This window comes from Gopherus evgoodei, chromosome 9 (assembly GCF_007399415.2).
Source record: "Gopherus evgoodei ecotype Sinaloan lineage chromosome 9, rGopEvg1_v1.p, whole genome shotgun sequence".
NCBI lineage: Eukaryota > Metazoa > Chordata > Testudines > Testudinidae > Gopherus > Gopherus evgoodei.
In genome coordinates this window covers 25,041,029-25,061,519 of record NC_044330.1, presented here as the reverse complement: position 1 = coordinate 25,061,519, position 20,491 = coordinate 25,041,029, and the positions used below count along the sequence as shown (strand labels likewise).

Genomic DNA, 20,491 nt, shown 5'->3' with positions numbered 1-20,491 from the left:
GGGTCAACTTGCAGCCTCTCCCTCCTGGCGGCTCCGAAACGGCCCGGAAAGCGGCTAGCTTCCGCTGTCTAAACGAGCGGATTCCGACAAGAAGCGTCGTATCAAACAAACGCCGGAGAAAATATTTCCTTCTCTCCGCACAGCGGGATCGCTTCCGGGTCACTAGGCCCGGCCGACGTGGAAGGCGAGGGCTGCGGGGGAGGGGTCACGTTCCACCTGCTTCCAGAGAGGCAGGCGACGTGGGTGCGTGGTGGAGCGGCGTAAGCGCGCAGAGATGCTGAACAAGCTCGCCGGAAGGCGGAATGTCTCCCCACCGGTATCCGGGTCAGGGGAAGGTGGCCTGGGTCGTAGTCCCGAGTTCACGACCAGCCCTCGCCCCGCCGCGCCCGCCACAGCCCTGGCCACCCCGTGAGGGCAGCCGTTATGGTTCGCTCCTTTCACAGGCAGCCCAGCGGTGGCGCGAGCCAGGTCTCTGATGTGCCAGCAGGGTCAGTGCTCAGGCCCCGCCCCGCCTGCCGCGGCCGCTCTCTCTTACCACCGTAACCAGCGAATTCGCCTGTGCAGCCCTTTGCATAAAGCGTCACAGGTGCCCCTGGGCAGGAGATGGCAGCTGGGCCTGGCCCAGTAGAGCTGCCTCAGTCAGTCTGTCCCACGGTACCAGTGCAGCTATCAGCGCCTCCCGCTAGCCGTGCTCTGAAGTGGCCCAGCAACGGCCCACAGTGACCTCACCCTGCTGGGTCACTGCTGGCCTTGTAGTGGTTTCACACCTACGTGTCAGCCCTGCACCACAGCACACTGACCTCGCACCGAAAGGGCTTCGCTGCACCACCATGAGCATGCAGTGTCTAGAGGTCGCCACTCTGCGCACAACATGGTACAGTCACATAAGAACGTACGGACTGTATTACACGTTCTGATACCCTTTCCTCAAGAGCTCATCGCCTTGCAACACTGCTGTTGCCACCTGCTCTGATTACTGTAACTGAGAGCACAGGGATCTGCCAGCTTGCAGGATTGGGGACCAAGTTTATTTTAAGGTAATGTGTGAGTACCTCCTGTGATAACGTCAAAAGGACATGCCCTACTAGGACATTTTTAATTATGAATTCTAAATTAGGCTAAGTACATTGAAAAACTAAGAAACCAGGAACAAAGCTGGTGTGTGAGAAACTGCAGAAAAGAGAGTACTAGTAAGCAACATTTGCTGTTTGTCCTAACTCCTAACCACCCTTTTAAAATGTAGTTGGCATAGCTGCTGGGCAGCTATTTCTCTCTTGCTTCTTTCAGCTTTTGGAACTTTCATTGGTAGTCTTGGGAGAATATTCCATAATCTAATATATCTTGCTATTAGGATATTTTCTTTGGTGTAATTTTGTTCCATTACTCCACGTCCTCTAGGACAAAGCATTTCTTTTCTCCCTCAGTATTTACACATACATAAGGATAATTTACAATTTTTTAATTACTGTTTAGCCAAAATAGAAATTGTTAGTTTTTAATCTTTTCTCATAAATCAATCCATGTTGCAGCTCTCTGCTTTAATTTTCCAATTTGTCGGTATCTTTGATGTGAGAAAAACTAGGTGCTGTAGGGAAGTGGTACCTGAAAGTTTCAAAATTAATTTGAGACACATCCATGAAAAAATCTAAGCATGGTTGAATCTTTCTGGACCTCCTTTTGTTAAACTGCAAACTCATACTGAAAGTTGTTTTAATGATTTGAAATTTACCAAAAGGTAGACCAACAAGATTGCTATTGTGATAGCAGGGCTAATGTCAGTGATGTCATGCTACCTACAGGCCAATGAGGAACCAACACATCGGCAAATGCATCCCTCTCCCAGTTCTCAGTCATTGCTTGAAATAGAACTAAGGCATTTATAACCATTGGGTGGTGCTGTTACTTCTTCTCACACCTAGTGCCCTTAGTCTGCAAACATTGGTTCATGCTGTACCTCCCTCCTATTACAGCACTGTTTTATTTTAAGCACCATTGGTGAGGATTTTATTTTAAGCACCATTGGTGAGGTTTTTAGCACTGTTTTGCATTTTCACTAAATTGTAAAATCTAGTAATTTGTAATGGGATTCCCCATATAGTCCATTCACCCCTGTCTTAAAGCCATTTTTTTCCATGTCTACAGACAATACAACTGCACTAGCTTGTAGTTAGATGGATTTCTTCGCATCCCAAAAGGGTTAAAAAATTAAATAACAAAAAGCATAAATTCTTCAAAAAAGAAGTTCCATAGCACCAAGTTTTTTAAGGTATTTAGGCACCTAAGGATGCACAGAGGCACCTTAGTGGGATTTTCAAAAACACCTAGGTGTGTAACTGCCATGGCACCTAGACATTTTTGAAAATCCCATTAGTTGCCTATCTTAAGGCACCTAAATACCTTTAAAAATCTGGCCCATAGTGTCCCAGTTCTTCGCTGCATCTTTAGGTTACACTAAATGTGTTCTAGAAATGCTTTATACCAGGGGTGGGCAAATTTTTTGGCCTGAGGGCCACATTAGGGTTCCGAAGCTGTATGGTGGGCCCGTGTAGTGTATTAAATTGCTCCCTGTAGGAATGTGCTACTTACAGTGTACTACTTAAGGCTGCTAGACCTGGTGTTCCCTATGTAGCACGTTCCTACAAGGAGCAATTTATTGCACTACACCTGGCGGCTCTTGCAGCTGCACTGCTGGGCAGGAACTCACAACCCCACTGCCCAGAGTGCAGGCGGCAGGGCGAGCTGAGGCCGCGGGGAAGGGGCTGGGGGCTAGCCTCTCCAGCCGGGAGCTCAAGGGCCGGACGGGATGATCCCACGGGCCGTAGTTTGCTCGCCTCTGCTTTATACTATACAACAGTCCTCAAAAGTCCTTTGGCAAATCTGTTTGCCCCTAGACAGCACTCAAAAATTTCTATTAAATGTAAAGCATTACCCAAGTAAGAAAGACTGGGAATACTGAGATTTGCATGTGGGTTCTTCTTAAAACAAACACTAAAACAACTACATATTTACTAATAATACTGTTTATTTATGTGACTAAGCAGCGTGCAAATGTTCTAGTCAGAGGAACTTTCTGTCCAAGACACGTTATTACTCAGAGAATTGACCAGAACTTTACTTGTGGGGAGATTTCAGGGTGAGGATGTTTTGATATAGCAGTGCCTTGGCAGTGCTTTTCCGTACACACATATTTCTCTGTTTTAGTAGTGTGGGTAATTTTTTTTTTTTTTTTTTTTTTGAACAGTGTAATATGTAGGATAGGAATCCAAGTTCCTGTTCCAGGACTGGGTACACACAGGAGGGAGAACATCACTTTGGAACACTATCTTCTTCCTTCTGATCAACTAGACCATTTGCTTTTCAAATACAAACTGTCTGAATAAGTCATATTGTAAGTAGGGATTGTTGTAACCATGTCTGAATCATGTATGTTTAAATATATTTTGAAAACATAGTTACATGCAAAGGCTAAAAGAGTTTTGTCTCCAGTCTGAAGAGGCTTCTACAGCAGGGGTCAGCAACCTTTCGGAAGTGGTGTGCCGAGTCTTCATTTATTCACTGTAATTTAAGGTTTCACATGCCAGTAATACATTTTAATGTTTTTAGAAGGTCTCTTTCTATAAATCTATAATATATAACTAAACTATTGTTGTATCTAAAGTAAATAAGGTTTTTAAAACGTTTAAGAAGCTTCATTTAAAATTAAATTAAAATGCAGAGCCCCTCAGACCGGTGGCCAGGACCCAGGCAGTGTGAGTGCCACTGAAAATCAGCTTGTGTGCCACAGGTTGCCTACCCCTGTTCTAGAGCATGTGGTAAGGAAGTTAGTTTTTGTTTATTATAGTTTGATAACTTTTTGTTCGCTTATGCCATTTGTTGAAAGCTGGATAAGAGAGAAAATGTATTGTAGTAAAGTGGTTATAATTAAGGCTACATTTTAGTCATGGGTATTTTTAGTAAGTCATGGACAAGGCATGGGCAGTAAACAAAAATTCATTGCCCGTGACCTGTCTATGACTTTTACTATATACATCTGACTAAAACTTGTGGGGGAGGTTATGCTCTGGGGGCGGGGGTGGTCCAGGAGTGCTGGAGGTGCTGGGGGAAGTGGCCTGGGACCCCACTGGTGCTGTGAGGGCCGAGCAGTGGCTGGGCAGCCTGGAACCCCGCTGGTGCTACTGGGAGGGGAGAGGGCGGGCAGCGGCGGGCGGCCCGGGACCACCGCTGGTGCTAGGCGGGGCGGGCAGCGGCGGGCGGCCCGGGACCCCCGCTGGTGCTAGGCGGGGCGGGCGGCCTGGGACCCCCGCTGGTGCTAGGCGGGGCGGGCAGCGGCGGGTGGCCTGGGACCCGTGCTGGGGGTGGGGTGGGGCTCCCTACCCAGTTCTGCCTATCCTGGCTGCAGCTCCTAGGTGGCAGAGAGGCCAGAGGGCTCCACGTGCTGCACCGGCTGTGCAGCTCCCATTGACTGGTAACCACAGTCAATGGGAGCTGTGGGGGTGGGCAGCGCGCTTAGCCCCCTGGCCCCTCTGCCGCCTTGGAGCTGCAGGGCCAAGCTGGGGAGCCCCCCCACCCCAAGGTAAGCACCCATCCCCCCAAGCCTCCTAACCCTGAGCCCTCTCACACACACCCAAACTGCTGCTGCTGGCCGCTGCAGAAGTCACGGAGGTCATGGAAAGTCATGGAATCCGTGACCTCCGTGACAGACTCGCAGCCTTACTTACGGGTTAACTGGATTACCCAGAGTATAGTGGGGTGGAGTTATGCTCCATCCCTTCCTTCCCATTTTGTGAGTTTTCTCCCCATTCTTTTTGTTATACACTTGAATAACACAGCAGGTTCGCAGCCTTCAGTACTGCGAATAGAGAGGGATATGTGGGTTTTTGTTGTTGTTGTTATACTGAGCAGATCCTTTACAAAACATGTGATGGTTCGGGGCTGCATGGTACACCCCAACCCCACCATGGATCCCACCGTTTGGGAGCTAGTCACAATATGGTATTTCCCAGTACTATTAAAACATTTGTGTATCCCAACATAGATGAAGCAGAACTATGTTTTCATCATGCTCTGGAATTGTGACACAGCCCTGCAAAGTTCAAGACTGTACCTAGATACGGAAGTGGATTAAAATATGGCTTGGTCTCTTCTGTAATGCAAGAGCAAACCATGCTTCATCCATGTTGGGCACTGTCACAAAGGATTTCCATAGTGGAGAAAAGAATTTTTATTTGAGCCACTGTATATAAATAATCTATACAAATTAATTCAAATCCTTTGGATAGTATCAGAGCTTTTTATTTAATGTTTGTTTTGACTGATGTAGCCTTGCCCATCTAAGGAACTCAAAGTGCTTTATTAATGTTACACTGTTGAACCTCAGAATATGCCTTTGGGGGTGTGACGCAGTAGGGAGCGGGGCAGACTGACCTGGGAATGTCTTCTAGTTTTACTGGGACTGTCTGCATGAGGCATAGGATAGCAGGGGATGACTTTTCTTGAGGAATGATACCTGAGCCTGTAACCTGAGCCAGGAGGGAGGTTGGGCCGGGTGACACCTTTGCCCGGTAAACTGGACAAAGGCTGGAGGAGGAGCCAGGGGTTGGGGGGATTGAGACTGCTGGAGGGGGTTCTTCAGTCTTGGGCTGGCTGGGGAATCGGAGGGAACCCCAAGGTTGGGGTCTAAGCTCCCTGCCCTCCCCCCAGAAGGACCTGACTAAGGGGTTCTGTTTATGCCTACAAGCTCTGATTTGGACTGTGTTCCTGTCATTTAATAAACCTTCTGTTCTACTGTCTGGCTGAGAGTCATGGTGAATCGCAGGAAGCCAAGGGCGCAGGGCCTTGTCTCCCCCACACTCCGTGACAGAGGGACGTTTATATGAGGATATCACAAACTGTTGAAATGTAACCACCTCTGGAGTGGAATACAATAGCTGTTTAACAATGCACAGCCATACTACACAGCAATTTAGGAAGAGGAGAATTCCGAATCAAACAGGAACTTCAGGAAGAATTTAGGGAGACAGGATATAACTAATTACCTGGATTGGACTTTTTCCAAAGACACCATGTTTAACACTCAACTCTTACTAAAAATGAAATAATTTCTATGAGCATAAGTAATCAGTGTCTTCTGTTTTGTTTTGGTCTTTTCTGGAACATGGAAACTCCAATAGCACAGTGCCCTTAATGCTGTGTTAGGGCATTGTTCAATACTAATTAGACAGAATATGAACCAATCACTAGCCCTAACACCGACTGCAACTAGGAGTACCTTGGAAGAACATAAGAGTTCTTTGGTGACTTGGCCCCACCCTGCCAGGTTCAGCTAAATAGTTAATATTTTGCTGTCAGAACAGTGTGTGTCAAAGGGTGTGTTTATTTCATATCTGCTTGAGCTCGTATTGTAGGCCTGATCCAAATTCCATCAACGTTAATGAGAGGCTTTCTGTTAACTTCAGTGGGTTTTGGATTAGGCACATAGTCTCTAGAAGTAGGGTTAGAATTCCAATCCAGTCTTAATGCTGTGTTATTTTGAATTCAAAACTATGTGCAGTGCCTGGGCTGATGGATTTGTGGCACTGTTACAGCACATGGGAGGGTCTGAGTTTGGATCCTGAGCTCCCAAGGGGCTTAGTCCTGCATTGACATCACAGGGAGCGTTGGATGTACAAGGAATGCAGGATCAAGCCCATGTCAGCCAGGGTTGCTTTTCAGTGTCTCAGTTACTTTCCAGTGATTCTTCTCAGAGCAGCATTGGCAGACTCCGAAGGAAGCGACATGCAGCACAGGGACAGTCACTGTGCTATGGGATGGTGAGACGAAAACACATGATAGGAAAGGGAAGCAGGAATGAGAGGGACCTTCCAATTGGAAAAAAAGAACCTTAAGGAATTATTCTAAGATGTTTGAAAGCAATTCAGGCCCGATTTTGGTTTAAATTTTCTGCCTAGAACTATTAGTATTTTTAATATAAATTCTGTAAGTACCACAGGAGAATTTTTTTTACTGAAAATCCAGGTGACATTATTTCAGTAGTTTTCATGCACATCTTTCTTTCTGGAAGACACACTGCTAAGATTTATTTGATAAAGTTAAATAACCAAACACTGTAAAAAGGAATTTAAATTAGACGTGAACGGGCTTTGAGTCTTTCTGCAGGCAATGGAACAATATATGTTTCTTGAAAAAACAACCTGGCATTTTTCTCTTTAAATGACTGGCAGCAGGGCTGGCCTACCATGAGGCGAACTGAGGTGGCTGCCTGAGGTGCCAGACTATGCGGAGGGGCATCACTAGGACCCAGAATGTTGAAAATTGTATCTGCTGCTGGTGCATATGTATTCTCTCTGCTCTAGATGCACAAATGGTGGAGTGCTGTGCTGGAGGAAAGAAGGCACAAGAGACATGGCAGGCAGGCTGGAGAAAAGGTGAGAAGGAATAACAGAAAGCAGCAGGAGCTGCAGGGAGAGAGAGGAGGAGGAGCCTCTTATGTACCTGTCTAGCGCTCCAGGAGCCTAGACTGATTAACACCAGCTTCTCAGGGAGCTTCCTATTTCCTGCTGTTTCCCTGAACTCACTTGAGAACAGGCAGTCAACTGAAGTAGTAGGAGCCAGTTAGGCCCTTAAGACACTGATCTCTTCCCTCACTTAGGCCCTGCTACCAGACTCCTTATTTGTCCCCTTCAGTTGAGTTTTGAGAGCCACTATAGCTGGCACAGAACAGCAGTCCTGGGTGAAAAAAAATGCCCCTCTGGGACAGCATTCTGAAAAAGAAAATATCAGGGTTCCCTCCCCACTCTGGGGTACAGATGTGGGGACCCACGTGAAAGACCCCCTAAGCATATTTCTACCAGCTTAGGTTAAAAACTTGCCCAAGGCACACATGCTTCCTTGTCCTTGGATGAGTACTGCTGCCACCACCAAGTGAGTTAGACAAAGATTCAGGAAAAGGACCACTTGGAGTCCCCCAGATATCCCCCCAAACCCCTTCACCCCCTTTCCTGGGGAGGCTTGAGAATAATCTACCAACCAGATAGGTAAACAAGGTGAGCACAGACCAGACCGTTGGGTTTTTAGGACACTAAAAACCCATCAGATTCTTAAAAAACAGAACTTTATAATAAAGAAAAAAAAGTAAAAGAAGCATCCTCTGTAAAATCAGGATGGAACGTAATCGTACAGGGTAACAAGATTTAAAACACAGAGGATTTCCCCTCTAGGCAAAACTTCAAAGTTACAAAAACGGATAAACCTCCCTCTTAGCACAGGGAAAATTCATAAGCTGAAACAAAAGATAATCTAATGCATTTCCTTGCTATTGCTTACTATTTCTGTAATATTAGACGTATCATTTCGGTAGGAGCTGGATTACTTGCTTGGTCTCTCTCTTTGTCTCAGAGAGAGCACCCACACAAAGCAAAAACCTTCCCTGTTAGATTTTAAAGTATCTTCTCCCCTTATTGGTCCTTTTGGTCAGGTGCCAGCCAGGTTATTTGAGCTTCTTAACCCTTTACAGGTAAAGGAGAGATTTACTGCTACCCTTAGCTGTATGTTCATGACAGAGAGAAGGCAAAGGAAGCTTTTCTATCTTAGGAGGAAGGAGCTCTCCTGAGATACATAGACACAAATGTTCATGGTGAGCCTTCCGGCTCCAGTGAGAATGTGGGTGGTGAGAAGATGCCTGATCTTTCAGTTAGTCGAGTGCAGGTGACCTGGTAGCTACTGCAGCATCCGTATCTCCATCTCAAATGAATGTAACCATGCACCTTCCTGAAGAAAAGTGTAGATCAGCGAAGAGTGTGGTGGAGGCGCAAGAAACAGCTGCTGCTGAGTTTAGTTCCTTAAGTCTAGACGATCTAGGACTGTGGATCCACTTGAGCAGTAGCCCGAGGGACTTCCTTGTACTGCATGGGCCACAGCAAGTGAAAAACTTCGTGTTCCCCAAAGACAATTAAAGTAGAAGTTTCCATCCAACACATTACTGGCATGAAATCCCCAATGGTGACAAAGTAGAGAGGCTGTGGCTTATGTACTCAAAAACCCAGAATGCTGCATACTGTTTTTGTTGCAAATTCTTCCAGTCTAATGTTCCAGCCACATCGGGTTCTACAGGAACAAAGGACTGGAAAAATCTGGCTAGAAATCTGGTATGCCATGAGAAGGCAGCAAATCACCAGAGAGCATTCCATAGGTGGAAAGAGCTTGAGACGAGACTAAGGTTAAAGGCCACCATAGATGATCAGCATCAAGAGACGATTACATCAGAGTCTCTTTACTGGCAAAATATTCTGAAAAGGCTCATGGCCATTGTGAGAATGCTTGCTACCCAAAACCTAGCACTGTGTGGCACTTCAGATCAGCTATATGTACCAAACAATGGAAACTTCCTTAAAATTTGGGAACTGATTGCTGAGTTTGATGCTGTACTCCAGGAGCATCTAAGAAGAGCCACCACCCAAGAAACGTACACACGCCACTACCTTGGAAAAACAATTCAAAATGAGATCTTACAGTTACTGACAACAAAAGTCAAACAGAAGATTGTAGCAGATGTGAAGTCAGCAAGATATTACTCTGTTATTCTGGACTGCACACCTGACATCAGCCATATGGAACAAATGACTTTAATGGTGCGTTTTGTAACAACAACAGAACCTAGTGAAAATGTCCCTGCAGTGGTGACTGTCAGAGAGCATTTTCTAGAATTTATGGACATTGATGATACTACAAGAGCTGGTATAACAAATATGCGTCTTTAAAAGCTGGAAAATATAGGAATTGCGATAGCTGACATGAGAAGTCAGGGCTACGATGATGAAGCCAACATGAGAGGAAAGAACAGAGGAGTACAGACACGGATCCGAGAGTTAAACCCTTGAGCTTTTTTTGTCCCATGCAGTTCTCATTCATTGAACCTGGTGATCAGTGATACAGCATCAGCTTCTAGTGAGGCTGCTGAGTTTTTTAATGTAATTCAGAGCATCTATATATTTTTCTCTTGCCATCCATCAGTTGATGCAATTTTGAAGCAACATCTGGGAACATAGTCTCTGACACTGAAACCACTGAATCCCACATGATGGGAAAGTCAAGTGCAGGTGATAAAGCCTATCAAACACCAAATTGGGAAGATAGGTGATGACATAGTTGCCATTATGGAGGATAATTCTATGACAGGAACTGTTTGTGGGAGAACAATGGGAGAGGGAAATGGACTCACCAGAAACATACAGAACTTCAAATTTCTGTGTGGCTTAGTGTTGCGGCATGACGTACTGTTTGAAATAAATGTTGTAAGCAAGAGACTCCAAGGTGTTGACCTTGATATATCTGGAGCAATGGAACAATTGGACAAAGCAAAGTCCTACCTACACTCTTACTGGTCAGATGAGGGATTTCAAAACGTTCTGAAGAGTACACAGAAGTTGACAGAGGAACTTCACACTGAAGCAATTTTCCCATCCATTCAAGAATACAAGAGTCACTGAAGAAGAAGACATTTTGATTATGAGGCACAGGATATTCCCAGGAGAGACCCCAAACAACATTCAGAGTTGAATTCTTTAACCAGGTGCTAGATTGTGCAATACAGTGAATTGAAGAACATTTCTTGCAGCTCAAGGAACAAAGGAGTATATTTGGATGTTATATGATATTCCAAAACTCCTCACTATACCTGAAGAAGACCAACAATGCAGGGCACTAGAGACAGTGTTGACACACGATGGCATGCGTGATATTGATGCGAGTGATTTAGGTGATGAACTGAAAGCCCTTTCAAGATACATTTCAGCAGATTCAACTCCAAAGGCTGTTCAGGAATATATGTTCACAAATAAGATGACTAGCCTCTTTCCAAATGCTTTTGTTGCTCTGTGCATACTTCTAACACTTCCTGTAACAGTTGCTGGAGGAGAACACAGCTTCTCCAAGCTGAGGTTAATAAAAACACATCTCTGCTCCACAATGATACAGGAGAGGCTGCTTGGCCTTGAAACCATCTCATTAGAGTGCGAGCTGGCCCAGACTGTGGACCTTCAGGAAGCAGTTCGGATCTTTGCAACCAAGAAGGCACCGAAACCACCACTTTGATTATTCAAACAGATAAAAATGCCAATGTTTACTATGCAGACAAGATAAGTTACATTTGCTGTTCAGGCATTTGAAAGTAAAGTGTTACTTCAAATATTTGAACAAAAGACATTTTAAGTTGTTAGTTCTCCTTTATTGGAGTAGGTAGCAGACCAGAACCATGAGAGGAGTAGAACAGGAAAAAGGCAGAATTGAGACCTTTCAAAGTTTTGGCCCAAGCGAGGGGGGCATGGGAGCTTCATTTGAGCTCCCCGTCTCAGTTGCCAAAATGTTGTAGGCCACCCCTGACTGGCAGGCTGTCGCTTTCAGTAGAGCCTCAGTTGGAACAAATTTCCATAAAGGTTGTGTGTTCACTTTCAGTTGTGTCATATTTGTATGACAAAAAATAAATCAGGAAACGAGTCCAAGGTGTTTGGTCAAAACTACTGGAGTTTATTGCTTTTCCCTAAGGGCCTGACTGCAGTGTACTGAGCACCGCCTGTGAGAGCAGAATGCTCTCAACTCTGAAACCCTGGGGAATAGAGGACACTTAGCAGGAGCTCAGCACCTGTCAGAATTACTCCCTATGTGCTTCGATTTCACAGCAGTGGGTGCCAGACTGTAGCAGACTTGAAACCTGCCCTGGTGATATTAGTTTGGAGTAAATCAGTGCGCTAGTTTGATCTGCGGACATATGCAAAAAATGTTATAAGAACTATAATTTTGATATCACATGATTTTTAGGGGCTGTTGTGTCTCAGGAACATGTTGCTGAAACAACCACAGGTTTGGACCATTAACCCTACACAGAGCCCCAATGAGACAAAGGAAATTTCAAGGAAATCAGAGTATGCCTGTGGGATTTAGAGTACTTAGAAAAATCAGCTCTTAAAGAGTAAGCAGGTCTCAAGCTTAACTATAGTGATGCTACCAGCCTAGTACACTCTGAAGATGCAGACAGCAATAAAGACAGTGAAACTGAAGGGTTCTGTTCTGCCAAACCCACCCCCTCATACAAGGCAAAAGCTATCATAGAAGCCACTGCAGCCTTAGTGGCTCCAAAAGGGCCACTAAGCGGTGTATTGACATTTCAACCTTAGGTGGAGGATTTTGTCTAATGGACCCTTGCAAAGCAGTATTGCGTAAAACCCATTTACTCAAGTTGTGCACAGAGGAGAATATTTAGCCTATCGTTCAACAGCAATAGTCTATATGTGTAAAATTCTCAAGAGTTCTATGCTTTCTCTGGAAACAAAATATTTTCATATATACCGAAAGTACAGAAGAATATCAGTGCCAACATCAGCCATTTTGACCAGAGAGCAGAATTTTGCCTAGTGATAGAAATGTTAATGCTGTCATCTCTGTTATTTATGGAAAGTAGGCCGCCTCTTCAATTGTAAAACACTGGGAATAGCAGCAAGCATTCTGGGAATGCAGAGATTATCTGTACTACTGTGCTACTCTCCTACTTTCTTCGAATCGCTAAGCTGGAAACAGTTCAAAGTGTTTTACAAGGACTCTGTTATTTCCTACATGGGCTCTGTTTTGTCTGTTTCATTATCTTGTTTATCTGTGTTAAATGTAGGCTGCAGGCACAATCAATGTTGGATTAAAAAGCAAAATTTTCTGAGACTTGTGATTAATAGTAAATCAGTCAGCTCTTTAGGACAGTTGCATCTGTTTGCCTTAATGTGGATCTTTATTTCTCAATGCCCAAGAATGATTGTCATCAGTATGACAGCCTAAAAAAAGCTAAGTCCTTACCAAACTTGAACATTACTTTAATTATAGACGCAGCAATACTAGTGACTCCATAATTAATATTACCTGGAAGTTTTCACTCAGAGATAAGTGCTCCTTAGGTGTGAAAATCTTTCTAGCAGTGGAGCTGATGTAGTTCTAATATGCAAAAGAGGGGTAGGATTTGCAGGGGCTTGTGCAGAGGTTATTCATGCAGTGCCCAGGCAATAAGTTGTTATGTAAAGGATAGGGTCTGTTCCTACACAGACTTTCCTATTTTTTTGTTCCTTCCTTGGAAAAGCTTTGCTAGTGCTGAAGTCCCAGCCATATCGTGGTTCTGGAGTTGCTCCCTAGACTGGGTGAGCATTCCTTCTCTTCCCAGCGACCAGCTCCATGCACAGATATCTATTGCCCAGCCTGTTGTTTGGGCTGTATGTTCTGGATGGGAGGATTTGGGCCTTAAGTTATGCATGTGCTACAGATCATCAAAATAAAACCATGTCTAAACACGCCAGAACTTTTCAGATCCGACCTGAATCTAAACTTGGTGAGTGTCTCTTCCCAGTTCCTGTAGTAGACCAAATGATCCGCCGCAAATTTGACTGTTGTGCTGGAGGTCCATATGTCATCCAGTATTTCCAGTCTGTCATTTGGGCCTGTACTCTCAATGTGAGACTTATCCCCATTCTGTCAATGTCATTTTTATGTATTAAAAAATCTTTTATAGTGATTATTTCAAGCTATGAAGGCATTTCCCTTTGTTCCCTTTTATGCATTATGACCTTTTTCACAGATTCTGATTATATTTGTTTGGTTATGCCTATATAAACGCTTGGGAACACAGAGTTAATTTCTGCAGGTCGCAGAGTACTGTGAATATTGCTTCTCAAGCTCTCCAAATATCCTGTTTCATTTCAGTGTTGGTTTAGCTCTATTAAGATATATATTTTTTTACAGCCTGATAACGTATACTGTTTAATTCAAAAGCTCATGATAACTCCACAACCATGGAAAAGAGCTTTGAGGATAATAGTTTGTACATAAAAGTTTTCTGCATTGATAAGACTTTTGGTTTTCAACTTTTACTGAAAAGGTCCCAGGATTTACAAAAACTATTACTCAGTTTTTAGTGATTTTTCACCTGAATTTTGGACTAAGTTCACGAAAATACTGATTATGCTAAGAAAATCCAGTACGTCACATTAGATTGCTGTGTTTATGTTAATCATAAATTAGTCTAAGTGCAAATGTGAGGTTGTCTGTTAAAGAAATGCAATGTCATGGTATGGAAGATATATACACACACGTTCATATGCGTACATATTGTTAATATACAGTTCATTAAACAACAATATTAAACTGCTTTTAAACTTTCCGTTCTCTTACTTTTCTCTGTTTTTTGCTTTTTTTCTGTCCTCCCTTCCCCCAATATTAAACCCGACATTTACCCAGGGAACTGTGAAATTAATTTTTTGCACTGATTTTCACTCGTTTATAAATTTTTGAGGTAAATACTACTGAATTCCTGGGAAATTTTAAACAACTTAAAAACTGAAATTGAAGAGGCTTATGAACAGATTGAGTAGAACCATTTTTGTGATCACACAGCATTTACATTAGAACATTTCTGTACCTCTTATAGTCCATTATACTGTCCTTTGTTATGACAATTTCTCACATCTTCTATAATGATACAGTTTTAATTAAAATACTGTATAGCTAAAAAGATTTTTAGGCTAGGGTTATCGAATTCCAATTTTAACAATTGTGCCAAAAAGAAATATGAACTAGAATACATCCTCTGGGAGAGCTATGAAAATCCCATCTGTGATTAAACAGATGGCACCTCTTTGGTGAAATATACTATCCCAATGAAGTTTGCACAATTTGAACTATCTTAGAGGCTGTATAAAACATGGTGTCCAGTGTGGAAGTTGCTAGGTTCCACACCCATATAACATAACAAACCATATGTCCCTGACATGGACTTTAATATGCTCTTTCTGTTCCTTCCCTTTTTAACATGACGGAGTAAACCACAGAACATAAAATCTAGAGACTACTGATATTTTAGAACTACTTATTTTATTCCAGCCAGCTGCAGAATGTGAGCTAGCAGTGCATCTATCCTGCTTTTAGAACAGAAAATCAGTATCAGTGATATTTTTTTCTATTGTATTAGGAACAAATCCTATCAAATGCTTCTCTCTTCAAATCAGTTTAAAGATGAAACTCGGTTATTTTAATATGATCAGCAAGAATTCAGTGAGTGTTTCCTACAGACTTCCTGCACTGTGCAATCAAGTTTTATGTCTCAACTTGTGACCTCTGTTCCAGCATGATATATTTTCAAACTGAATCACATTCCTAATACCAAAAGTACCCACCTCTTTCTGTTGACTGAAAGCTACCCTTTAATCAGTATCCTAAGCTAAGAGGTGCACTTGGCTGACTTAGCAGCCATTAGTTTTCCTGTCTGGCAGTCCTCTGTCTTGCTCTGTTCCTCCAAAAGAGTCATTCCTTGGGCACAAATGCAGTATCTTTTACTTGGTTTCAGTATGTATTTCACCACTAAGTCCTTCCTCATACAGGCATGACTTCTTGGACTTCCATCATTTTCTTTATCTTTGTAATATGCTATTTGTTCTAACCTCACCGTCTGTGGACTGTTGGTCACTAAAAGCATGTCTACACTGCATCTGGGAGAAAATCTCCAAGCCCAGGTCTATAGACTTGTTCTAGTAGGGCATGTGCTAGTGCTCTAAAAATAGCTGTGTAGACTGCTTTGATGTGGTTTTGGTTCTCAAGCTCGCCCCCCACTTTCTCCAGGGCTTCAGAGCCCGAGCTCCAGTCTGTAGTATGTACACGTGCCCTTTGGGTATATCTACACTGCAATTGAGAGGTGTGTTTGAAGCACGTGTAGACATATCTAGATCACAGCTAGCCTGACTGCCAATAGCAGTGTAGCTGCAGCAGCATGGCCAATGGCATGAACTAGCCCCCTGAGTACAACTCTGCCCAGGATCTTGAATATGTACTCTCACAGCTAGCAGGGGGATCAGAGCAGGGTGTTGGGGTGCAGGAGGGGTGTGGAGTGTGCAGGGGGTTAGGGTTCAGGGGGGCATGGGGTGCAGCAGGAGGCTCAAGGCAGGGGGTTGGGGTGCAGGAAGGGTTCGGGGTGCAGACTCCGGCCTGGCGCCACTTACCTTGAGCGGCTCCGAGGTGGCAGCAGCGCACAGCGGAGCTAAGGCAGGCTCCCTGCCAGCCGTGGCCCTGCGCTGCTCCCAGAAGCAGCCGGCACTGTGTCCCTGTGGCCCCTGGGGGAAGGAGGGCAGAGGGCTCTGTGCGCTGCCCTCGCCTGTGGGTACCTCCCCCAAAGTTCCCATTGGCCATGGTTTCCCATTCCTAGTCAGTGGGAGCTGCAGGGGGTGGTGTCTTCAGGCAAGGGCAGCGCTTGGAGCCAGAGTTGGCTCCAGGGTTTTTGCTGCCCCAAGCGGCGGAAAAAAAAAGGAAAACTCAGTTGAGCTGCTGCCCAAGAGGAAGCCAGAGAGTGAAGGACCTGCCGTCAAATTGCTGCCGAAGACTCAAGCAGGCCGACTGAGCTGCAGATGACGACGACCCGGACGTGCTGCCCCAGCAACAGATTAATTGCCACCCCTTTCTATTGGCTGCCCCAGGCACCTACTTCCTTCGCTGGTGCCTGGAGCCAGTCCTGTGCAGAGCCCTCCCTCTGCCCCCTCCAGGGGCCGCAGGGACATGGTGCTGGCCACTTCTTGGAGCGAGTAAGGGCCCGGGCAGGCAGGGAGCTTGCCCTAGCTCTGTGGTGCCACAGGGGTGGCAATCCTGCGGGCTGGATCCAAAGCCCTGGCGGGCTGGATCCTCTCCACAGGGCATAGTTTTCCCACCCTGGACTAGAATCTAGATGATCACGGTGCTCCCTTCTGAGTTTTGAATCTGTGAATCTATGAACCAGGCCCCCCACATTGGTCAGAATTACAGTGTAGACAGGACATCAATTTCACTCTGATTATTGCCATACTGATGTTTATAGTTGCAGTGGAAAAAATCACCTAGAAAGACATCCTTTAAAAAGGCTGAGGGATTTGATATACAACTGAGTGGCTTTGTTTGCTTGATGAGTTAATGGCAAGCAGTATCTATTTAAGGCATAAAGGCAGTTTATTGTATAAAGTTCTTTCTTTCATAATAAGGAGTTTTCAGAATTTGGAGCAGTTCTTCAGGTGACCAACTCCCATGGCAGAATTGATACCTAAATTACAACAGAAATGAATTACGTATTTCCAAAAATCAGTAAGATTAATTGTACTAATAAATTGAAAATATTAGATTATCTTACAGATAGGCCAGTCTGCTTCAAGGCCCACAGTCCTTAGCCCACAATCCTAAAATAGCAAGATGTGTCTGTAAAAAAATAAAACAATAATAATTGATCAACAGCTAAATATTTTCAGGGTAGAGACTGTCTGAATCATTAATTCCACATTCCCCCAAATGAATCAGACTACACACACAGATACTTCTTATGAGCAAGCCAGAAAAGAGCTATCAGAAAATATTGTATCTGTGTGCACTGTGTATTTTGGGTAATACAGTGGTTTCACTAAGTATTCAAGACCTTATTTGCTAAAAAGAAATGCATAGCTGGGTCACATTCTTGATATGAGATTTTGAGCACCAACGGTAATGTGGAATTGATGATGCACAAGGGGAAACACACTTTTGATGTGGTTACGTACTAGCACAAGGGCTGAGCTCCTACAACCATGGATACCACGGGGTTCTCACTGTGGTTTTATGATGGGGTAATTCCATTTACTTCATTGGAATTGCTCTTGGTTTCCATCAGTATAAATGAAAGGAAATTAGGCCTATATTGTACACGCACACAAAAAAATCATACACGTGTATTTATTTTTAATCTACAGGAATAATTCACCTGAACTCTTAATTTAAAAATACAAATTAAATTAGCCAACTTTTTCCATTTACACAGGAGTACCAAATGGTGGCACAGAAAGAAACAGACTAGTCTGAGACTAGGTTCTGATTGTAGACTTGCTCGTGGACAGTACCAGAAATTCGAATAACCTGTGTGTCTGATGGGTTAACAGAAGTGTCTGCTCAAAACTATTGCTGCAGTAGGACACTGCTGTCCTCCCAAAAGACAACACGTTAATCCGATATATGATACTACTGAACTATATGAGATTTGTGACTGCATCAGTCAGCAACGGGGTACAAGTAGGACAAGTAATTACTACTTTTTTATTTATTGTCAGGTATATCGTTATTAGAGGTAGCATTTTCAGAAGCACTCAATGTTGGCCTAATTCTGCTGCCATTGAAGTAAATGACTCCTGTACAGGAGTCCGTCCATGCATCTGAAGAAGTGGGGTTTTTACCCACAAAAGCTTATGCCCAAATGAATCTGTTAGTCGTTAAGGTGCCACCAGACTCTTCATTGCTTTTGTGGATACAGATTAACACGGCTACCCCTCTGATACTTGATACGCGTATGTAAGTTCATCATGGTGTACTTTATTTACTGTGTCTTATGCAGCTTCATGTCCTATCACCATAAGACTGTTACCAAGCTTCAGCCTACCTCCTTGGCACATGAGATGAGAGGTCTCACTTCTCTGAGATCCTGGTCTCCTTTGCCCTTTCTTCCTGTCCCCCACTTAACAGTCCCCAGCTAGTAAACTGAATCCCCTTGTTAACTGGTTAATCACCCAGTCCTAATCAATTGTCTCCCAATTTGGCCCATGCAGGAAGTGGGATGGTTACAAAATACAGAGTGGTGAGCCAGTCCTAGACTACTCTCACTCTGTCGCAGCTCCCAGTAGGAGCAGAGGTAGGTCAATGCTAAGCACTCAGATTGGAAGCAAGCTTAGAAACAATTTTAGGCTAATGCTGAGAGCTTTTGAAAATCTCACCTCATCCTGTTTGGACCTTGCAGTTTCAGCTACACTGGAGCTAAAGCAACATTTGGAAAAATTATGAAAATGATCAGTGTAGATGTCAAGATTCGCCCACTAGGTGGCACCAAAGCTAAAGCTAATGCCCTGGACCTATTTCACAAACCTTTGCTGCCTTCCTCCTGTGGATCTCCATTACATTCAGAACTGATCTTCATCTTCTTCATTTCCTTCCCCTCATGTGAGCGAGCATTCCAACCACATTGTTTGATTTTTGAAAAACAAAAATTAAAATCACAGGCTGTAGGGTTGCAATTATGAAGGCTAGGATAAAGAGGGCTGGTGGAAATAGACATCCAGGAACTGGAGTTTGCCAGAAGTCCACATTATTTATTTATTTATTTATTTATAGAAAGTGCTATAATTTCTTTTTTTAAAAGTGGCAATCTTTAACTATAATGAAACCCAGACTATGTAGTATTTTGCACTAAAAATGGACCCAAATAAATTAAGAGTCCCAGAAACTAGATCATCTACCAAATTCAGCACCTCTGATTGATATTATAAACTGAGATACCTCAGAGTTTCATTTTCCAGTTGTTAACTTGTTTAATGTCTGCATAATTAACATTCCTTTTCTCTTGGAATGTATATAACCTGACTTGCTGGCACATGTCCGTATCAGAACAGGGCTGGGGCATTCATATTATTACTGGGGTTAATATTAGCATTTAGAAACAGAGAATCGTAAGACTGGAAGAGACCTTGAGAGGTCATCTAGTCCAGGCCCCTGCACTCATGGCAGGACTAAGTATTATTTTGAGCATCCCTAACAGGTGTTTGTCTAACCTGATCTTAAAAATCTCCAATGACAGACATTCCACAACCTCCCTAAGCAATTTATTCCAGTGCTTAAATATCCTGGCAGTTAGAACGTTTTTCCTAATATCCAACCTAAGATGCCCTTGCTGCAATTTAAGCCCATTGGTTCTTGTTCTGTCCTCAGAGATTAATGAGATGGTACGTTCTGAGGCCATCAAGCACAGGCCTAAAAAAATACCATCTATCTGATTACTTTATACAGAGTGACAGCTTGTTAATAAATATTAGTTTGTATAGATGAATTATTTCCTTGGATAGTTAGCTTCCCTTCTTGGCTTCTGCACAATGTATTTACATCTCATTTATCCAAAGCTTTTAAACATGAGCAAATTATATTTAATGGATGTGAAACGCTGACAGGAGAGTTTTGATAAAATATTAAAGTAATTATGGCTTTGTACTCTACACTTCTTACTGTAAATAAATAATTAGTAGCTACTCAGTGGTTTAATTAAAGAGAACAGGAAGTTTATCCATTCCTTTCTCTCACTTTCTGCCACCTTTTCATAAGAGCTGCTACACAGCAAAGAAAAAAGGCAATTCTACAGAATACTTTACAGTGATGAAAGGGCACATAGACTGGGAGTCAGGAGACCTAGTTTCCATTCCCATTGGTTTGCTGTTTGACCTTGGGTGAGTCACTGCTCTGTGTTCATTTTCTCTTTCTGGTAAAAATATACAGCAGACCATATAAATTGTGTAATACTGATAATATTTATATTTAGATAGCATTTTGGCTCAGTAGATCTCAGAGCGCTTTACAACAATAATGATACTTATTTTTAAAGCACTTGTAGAGCTAGTTGTGAAAATTACTATATATAGTAAATGAAAAATATGATATGGCGGTTAGATCAAGG

At 43.4% G+C, this 20,491-nt stretch overlaps 1 protein-coding gene across 3 annotated transcripts in view; it reads left to right on the top strand.

Annotated features, from left to right (window-relative positions):
• The first annotated feature begins 110 nt into the window (after window positions 1–110).
• The window catches only part of TIPARP (TCDD inducible poly(ADP-ribose) polymerase), a 61,238-nt gene continuing 40,857 nt past the window's right edge, over window positions 111–20,491 (top strand). Inside the window, exon 1 of one of the 3 annotated variants that reach the window (XM_030575961.1) lies at window positions 111–316. The gene's annotated coding sequence lies outside the window, so the exon portion shown is untranslated. Of the gene's footprint in view, window positions 1,038–7,405; window positions 7,425–20,491 lie in introns of those variants that run through there. The other 2 variants (XM_030575959.1, XM_030575962.1) reach the window with 2 other exon arrangements.